The sequence below is a fragment of the Lactuca serriola genome, chromosome 2 (assembly GCF_051521515.1).
Source record: "Lactuca serriola cultivar US96UC23 chromosome 2, Lser_US96UC23_V15, whole genome shotgun sequence".
Taxonomy (NCBI): Eukaryota; Viridiplantae; Streptophyta; class Magnoliopsida; order Asterales; family Asteraceae; genus Lactuca; species Lactuca serriola.
The window spans coordinates 81,092,412-81,100,890 of record NC_136409.1 but is presented as its reverse complement, the minus strand read 5'-3'; the positions used below and the strand labels follow the sequence as shown (position 1 = coordinate 81,100,890).

The 8,479-nt window shown below is 34.2% G+C and overlaps 1 long non-coding RNA gene across 1 annotated transcript; it reads right to left on the bottom strand.

Annotated features, from left to right (window-relative positions):
- Positions 1-4,842: 4,842 nt before the first annotated feature.
- LOC145086458 (uncharacterized) lies at positions 4,843-7,085 on the bottom strand. The gene is made up of 2 exons (XR_013700459.1): positions 6,283-7,085; positions 4,843-6,201 (listed from the first exon to the last, which is right to left on the bottom strand). It is a non-coding gene; the product is annotated as an uncharacterized LOC145086458 (long non-coding RNA).
- Between the last annotated feature and the right edge of the window lie 1,394 nt (positions 7,086-8,479).

Genomic DNA, 8,479 nt, shown 5'->3' with positions numbered 1-8,479 from the left:
GAAGAATACTATTTCAAGAGTCGTAGTGCTGTCCGATCATCTTCTGATCAAGTGAGTGTGTAGTTACTTTCTTCTAACGCATAATTATGAAGTATTTTATACGAAATACGTGTTATGTGTATATTTTGTTGTTATATATGTGAATGTATATTCACTTTCTTTTATCTCATGGATATGATTTATTCTCTATGAAATACGTGTTATGTGTATGTGTCTCATCTTTTATCTGGAATGTGTTTTGAATGAACATACTATACAGGTTTTAAACTATGTCTAAAAATGTATATTTTATCTAATAAAATATTAGGTAGAACATGGGTAGATAGTTGTCTTGTGATAAAAGGATGAGAGACCTCGATGTCATTGTAATCCAGTCATCTAGCGGAATTTAGATGACGATCACAGACTTTTCTAGACAGTCCAGTGGAACGCTAGCAGGCTCATAACCTGTAGGTGTTAATGAACTTGGGTGTTCATTCGCTACATTCCATCCCCCTCATGGTTGCCTTATTTGACTTATATTGCTGAGGAACCCCCGAAGCATGTGTTGTCGCCCCGATGAAATATTCTTAGACTAGGTCCCTTGAGTTAGTTGTCTTAGAGATGTAAAGTGAGGATAACGGGAATGAGTAATTGGGTTATTATTGGTTGATGAAATTAAATTAATTATTTATTGTGGGTTGAAAACCCTATATGCTCACCAGGCTCCCAAGCCTAACCCACTCAGTTTTCTTTGCATTACAGGTAATGACACAAGAGTATAAGTCGGTGGACTTGACGAGAGATTTTTGGATTATAGATCAGTAGTTATAAATAACTGTTGTAAGGTCTATTTTATATTGTTTATGCTTTTGGTCTGTATCGGAACATGACATCCCAAGGTTTTATTATTTAATGAAAATACATTCTCTTTGAGAAACGTTTTGATAAATTTTATCATATTTTGTTTTTGGGACAATTTCCGTAACTGTTTTCCTTAAAAAGGATTACTCTGATTTTAAAACAATGCATAAACAAATCGGTTTTTTCTGGCCGTGAAATTGAGGATGTCACATTAATCTATTTTTGTCATTTGTTACACACAGAACAAGAGAAGAAGCTCAACAACACTCCCACTCGTTGCATTGATCAATCTCGTGAACGGACTAACACCAAATAAAGATAAATCCTTAATCCTCAACCCAAAAACTCCATGTTTGACACATGGTCAAACTGGTCAAAAGCCAACAGTTACCATGACGTGGAGACCTCCTGGCCACGTCGTGGGCTTGCCAAGACAAAACAATCGACATGCGGGATACCACCACCTCGTGGGCCCTCTATGGCCACATCGTGGTTTCTACCAGAAATGCGAGAACTTAATCAGTTAAGGTCATTCATTATGTTAAGATCCTTAAATATGGAAGAAACCCTAAAAATCTCGGGTTTGGGTTGCAGCAACCACCACATCATTTAAGTGTCATGCCACGTCATGGTCATCAACATACCACGTCGTGACATAAGGTTTTCCCTAAAAACCTTATCTTTGATCCCTCTAAGTCTGCAACTGATCTTGAAAAACGGTGTTACAAAATTTTAGTTTTATTTATTTGATTTCAATTTTCAAAATATTTTAATTTTAAAATTATGTGAGTTTGGATAGTTGAGAAGATTTCATTTCCGAGTGTTGTTTATTGGTGAAGTTGAGAAGAGACACGAAACTCATACGACGCCAAGTTGAAATTAGGGTTAGAAGGAGTAGGATAGAGGAACTACCTTGAGTATTTTCTTGCTTATGCTTTTGCGGAAGTCGTATTTGCAAGTTAGTCACCATGCCATCAAAACTACTTTATGGGTCCGACTTTGTCACACACACATGAGTTTATTTCATGCGGTACTGAAAGTTTCATCCTGACTTCCGTCGTTGGCTTATTTGAGTCATTCATAGCTTTGCGTGCATTTGATATTGAAAAAGGAAGAAAAGTGTTGGTGAAAATGGGTATGAAAAGTATTTGAGACCGAAATTATGTGTTTGACCAGCCAAAAAGAATAAAGAAAAGGTAGATAAAGACATGCCCACAACTTATATCGACATATTTCTACCTAAAAATGATTACATAAATATACATTCATAACAATGTCTCAACTTTTCTTTGTTTTGCCACTCACATGTCAAGGTGGTGGGATGTAACTATTAGACACAAATCACCCTCTCAGTGTTAATGGTAACTCTTATTCATAAAAGTTGACCACTTCCACCTTTTAACCAAATTTTATTTTAGTAAATGTTTTACACATCAATCAAGTTATAAATAAAATATAACCAAAATCAGTATATTTAGAGTCAAATTTGACATCTCTATTAATCAACTTTTCCATTTGTGTGGTTATTATATATATATATATATATATATATATATATATATATATATATATATATATATATATATATATATATATATATATATATATATATATATATATATATAAGATTTACATTATCAAGTTAACTGCAACTATATTCTTAATGTATTGTTGAGTTTTGTTGTTAATTTCAGATATTCAGAAGTAAAAAACTTCTGTTTTTATATTGGATGTTAGAAAAATAAAAAATGTGATGGTAGAATACCTATAATTAAATTGTTATAACTTGGGGCCTAATTAAAATCTTAATCAACGGAAGGATTTGAATATTTTTAGATTCACAAAGTATTACTCTAATCTCTAGCAAAAACATTATTTATTTATTTTGGTCAAGGAAAAACGATATAATATACTGTATTGTTTTTTTATAATTTAATTTTCTAACTAGAAAGGCTACCTCCGCTACGCGGGGCCAGAAACTTTCAATGTTGTTTTCGAATCGATAAATATGACAGACGTAGAAAGTGCAAGGATAAAAAGCCCGGGCTTTGCCCCGAACCGTTTTTTTCATATTTTATGAAAAAATGTAAAAGTTTTGGCTGCAAGGATCAGAAATGTCAAAACGGATAAAGAATTAAAGGGGTAGGAATTAGCAAATTTTTAGAAAAGGGATCAAAGTTGTCAAACCATTAAAGTTTTGTGGTCAAACTTTAAATATTAAAAGGTTCCTAAAAAGTATAAAAATATTGATTGCAAACACAAAAAATGTCAAAATAGGTAAAGAATAAGGAGCAAAGTGCAAGGACCAATTTTGCCAAAAAAAATGATAACTTTACTATTCATAACATTCATATCTTTAATATATACTAGAAAGGTTACCCCCGCTACGCGGGGGCCAGAAGCTTTCAATGTTGTTTGCGAATCGATAAATATGATAGATGTAAAAGTGCAAGGATGAAAAGCCCGGACTTTGCCCTGGACCGTTTTTTTTTCATGTTTTTATGAAAAAATGTAAAAGTTTTGACTGCAAGGACCAGAAGTGTCAAAATGGCTAAAGAATTAAAGGAGTAGGAATTAGCAACTTTTTAGAAAAGGGATCAAAGTTGTCAAACAGTTAAAGTTTTGTGGCCAAACTTTAAAGATTAAAAGGTTCCTAAAAAGTGTAAAAATATTGATTGTAAGGACCAAAAGTGTCAAAATGGTTACAGAACGAGGAGCAAAGTTGCCAAAAAAACATCCAGTTTTTATGAAAAAAATGTAAAAGTTTTGACTGCAAGGACCAGAAGTGTCAAAATGACTAAAGAATTAAAGCGGTAGAAATTTGCAACTTTTTAGAAAAGGGATCAAAGTTGTCAAACCGTTAAAGTTTTGTGGCCAAACTTTAAGTAATAAAATGTTCCAAAAAAATGTAAAAATATTGGTTGCAAGGACCAAAAGTGTCAAAATGGTTAAAGAATGAATAGCAAAGTTGCCAAAAAACATACAAATTTATTATTCCTAACTTTGAAGCCCAATAATAATATACGGACCAATTCTGCCAAAAAAATGACAAGTTTACTATTCATTTTCTTCATAACTTTAAAATATATATATATATATATATATATATATATATATATATATATATATATATATATATATATATATATATATATATATATATATATATATATATATTAGTAATGGTATGTTAAAAAGCAGCAACTTATTACCTGGATTGTTTTACGTGAAATCCAAAAAAAATGTTATTTCACAAATCTTGCTCATTCAAACTTATTCATCATGACTGCTCCAAATTCGTGACAAACATAGTAGATCATTTGTTAAGCTAAATATGATTTCATTTATATATATCTAGGGGCGTCAATTCTCGACCCAACACATAACCTGACACGAAAATAAACGAGTTTAAGTTAAGATTTCTGACCCGCCAACCTCCCAATGTGTTTATTTGATGGGTTAAATTGGGTTACCTATTTAGGTTTGCGGGTCAACCTGCCAACCCGATTATATATATATATATATATATATATATATATATATATATATATATATATATATATATATATATATATATATATATATATATATATATATTAAAATTCTATTTTTTGAATCAATATAATATACGATACAATTGCACTTTACATGAATGTTTTCAATTTCATTTGTATGTTTCTTATTAAGTTATTATGTTAGATTCATATGTTGTTGTTTATTTCATTCTAGTAAATATAAGATGCAAATTATTAATTAATTTCAAAACTTGTATAATGAAGGATCTTGTATGCCCTACAATCATTATAGAATGATACTGATAATAAGATATGATCTTAAAGGGGCACGTCTTATAACAAGTTATCACTAATTGATTATTTTTTAGTATAATTTGATTATTAATAAATATAATCAATACTTGTATTTAATTGGAAAACCATTACTTTATAAAAACTAACATTTACCAACATATTGAGAATTATTGTTTCTTGAAAATAATAATAAAAATAACAAAACTAGTGAATTATCATATTGTATGATTATTTATATCATGTACAAATGAATGGACACTTTAAGTGACTATCATCCACGTCACTATCATCACGTCATCACCATGATGTGTCCTAGATGTACAAGAACCATCGCTAGACTGTGGGAAGGGTGGATAATCGATCTGCAGATGATCCATCACACTAGTAAGAGATACCATAATCCACTGCTGACTTCGTAAGATGACTTGTGGCTCCCTACCCAATACATCAGTACGACGAGCCAAGTAACATAAATTGATCTTAGGCCCAGTCCCCTGCTGAACAGCTGGTGATGCACACCTAGCTCTCTGCCACCTATGAAGTGCAAAATTAGGCTCAGGCTCCACCAAGCGAAGAGGTGCCACTATATCATCAGCAGGAATCCTCACGGTCCTATTAGGTCCATGTACGACCGCTCGTATCTTTATATGAGCTCTCTTATCAAGATACTTAATAGGATACAAAACCATCCTACTAGTATCTTCCCCATAAGAACTAGCGAGGCAAATGACAAAATGACCTCCACAAACCTTGCTCTTTGGAAAGGGACACACAAATAGGCTAAATAGATAAACAGAAAGGATAAAAGGAAGGTTGAGGCAAACATTGGTATGAGTCAGACACCAAACGAGAAATAGATCGCCTTTAGGTAACCTTGCCACACTCCCCACGATGACAAATGGTCGAGGCGATCAATCGATGAATCAGTCTCATAGTATGAGATCTGAATGCACTCTCCTTGGCTACTCTAGCCACATAAATGCCTCTAGCTAGAGTGCATACATGTATCTGAGTGTACTCCTGTGGTGGTGAAGAGTGATAAAACTATCAACATAAGGTAGGAAATGAGGACTGGCAACCTCCTCATCAGTGTAGACCCCTAAACGTCGTCCCAACTCCATGACACTACAAGAGTGGGATACCCCTCCTAAATAAAAGGTAAGAACTGATGAACCAATCCAGAGTGTAAACTCCTTGTCGAACTGAATGGTAGAGAAAAACTCCTAGCACAACTCATGATAAATAACCTCTCATATCCCAAAGATACGATGTCACCCCTAACAAGTGAAAAGCTCGAGATCATCATCATCATCATCACGAAGTAACCTAGTAAGGTATGACTCCAGACGATCTGTTAAACCCGACCTATCTGCAATCATCTAATGAAAAGGCTGGGGTATGTGAATCTTCTTGGAGAGAAGGGCAGACATTCGGGAAACGAAAGTGTTTCGGTCCTCAACCATAAGGATGTTGTGAAACTCTAGAAATGGGTGTGACGACCAATTATGTGGCAAGTGACACTGTCTACCTCCATGAGACATCATAAAGCCTAAGAGAAAAACAAAACAATTAGTATTATTGATAAAATAAATAACACGCTTCCAATACTCAAAACGAGTTAAACGCGCACCAAGAAATGCGCCGCGCGCAGCTTGCAGATGCGCCTTGTGCACTTGCATTTGTGCGGCGTGTGCTAAGAACACGAGGAAAAATTGACTTCAAATCATCCAAATTCTCTAAATTTCAACTTAAAAATCAAAGGGGTTTGATAATCGGGGATTAGATAAGCAGAATACATTATCAATTCGTCCCAAAAACACAACAAAGTGACGGATTTGAGTATAACCATAAAATTTGCCCAAAAACAAAAACCTCAAATTGAGGTTAGATTAACTGATTATTAAAGGTATCAAGTATAGAGGCTGACTAATCCATTGTTATACTAAGGATTTAACTAGTCGATTTCATGTATTATAAACAACAATTTATAAACCCTAAAAATCTCAAAAAAACTCAAACGGTCATAAAATGTTAGAACATTCAAACTAAATGTGTTAGGATTAGCATTAAGGAGTAGGAAAATCGAGAATCAAATTTAGAAAACACCAAGCACGCCGCGTGCTCATCGCATGTAGGGAAGAATTGAGATTGGGGACCAGCGGAAGGAAAAAGAGAATGAATTTCAGAAGCATGTGGTTTCAAATCTAGAAAAGCGCACATTTTATGCTCTAGCAAAAGTGTGCACAACACACCCTTCATGCACGATGCACAATCCTTCATTTTTTTGAGTAATTACAGTTTTTACCTTTGATTAATTTCACCTATCTCCTTTTGCCCTCCGTAAGAGCAAAATTTTGATTGAAACAACCTCAACTCAAGTTGATAGAACTCTGATACATTAATGCCGATAGGTAAGGAAAGATGCAACTTAGCTCGCATAAGAGATTACCCTAATTAACCAGAAACTTCGTTTAAGGCAGAACAAACAAGGCAATTAAAGAAATCATCTCAGTATCATAGGAAATAAATAAGACAACAAGAAGATATGTTGCTAGGAAATTACTCGGTTAAAAGCAATCTACCTTCAAAAAAAGAAAGCACAAAGAATGCCATTATAAGTAAAATAGTATAACATTAACTATTAAACCACTATGAATTAGGAAATGCCCTCTAAGGTTTTCATTAGGATATGTGAATCCAATTAAAATGGTAATAATCCTATACGCACCATTATAGGATGAAGTCGTGTCAACACAAAGGTTGGCACTAGTAGATTCAACCACTATCAAGACCATGATAGACCAATGAATCTTCGACGCCTTAGGGATCTACGAAAGAGAAGGAAATAAAAACAACAAAGGGACCAATGAGGAGTTCATGCACAACAATCCAAGAACCTTCTATGGAGACGGAGGAATAAATGGTTTAGCCAGCTGGATAAGAGAGATGGAATTGGCCCTAGAAATCCACATATTCCCCAAAAACTGTCGGGTTAAATTTACTACTTGTATGTTTATGGGTGCAACTTTTATCTGGTGGAATACTCAAGTCAAAACCTTAGGCATAGAATCTGCCTATGCAACTTCTTGGGAAGCATTGAAAAGTAGTTATAAAAAGGATTCTACTCTAAAGAGGACACAAGGAGAATGGAAATAGGTCTCAGTTATCTGACTACAAAGAAATCAATCTTGACCGGATATACCATGCACTTTGAAAACGTAGCTATCATATGGGCATTGATCAACCCAGAAGCAAGAAGATTGAAGAATATGTCAAGGGGCTAGCTACATAAATTTAAAAGATGATAATCGCGGCGCAACCTAATAGCTAAAAAAAGAGTCATCAAACACTAACGCTAATTAAGGGTGAGAGAGATAGAGAGAGAGAGAGAGAGTCAATGGTTACAAAAGAATCTTAAAAAAAGAGTCATCAAACACTAAGGCTAATTAAGAGAGAGAGAGAGGGGGGGAGTCAATGGTTATAAAAAGAAATGGGAAGGAGATTCCAAGGGAAGGTCCAATAGATCCTCACGGGAGAGACTAGATGTGATGAAATCCCAAGACAGACCAGTCTCCCCACCAAGGGGATACTTAGGGAGTCTTCCAAAGCGTAACCAATGCAACTATTATCATCATGATATATGCAGAGAGAAATTTTGTCGACGTTGTAACTGAATTGTACATATGGATCACGAACGCAAAAAAGGGGAAAATGCTAGTATAAGAATAGATAAGGATGAGAAGTAGCTAGCCAGAGACTGGTAAGTCAGACAAAGAAATACTTGAAGTAGAGTATTTAGGAACGACCTAATGAAGCAGAACCAATGA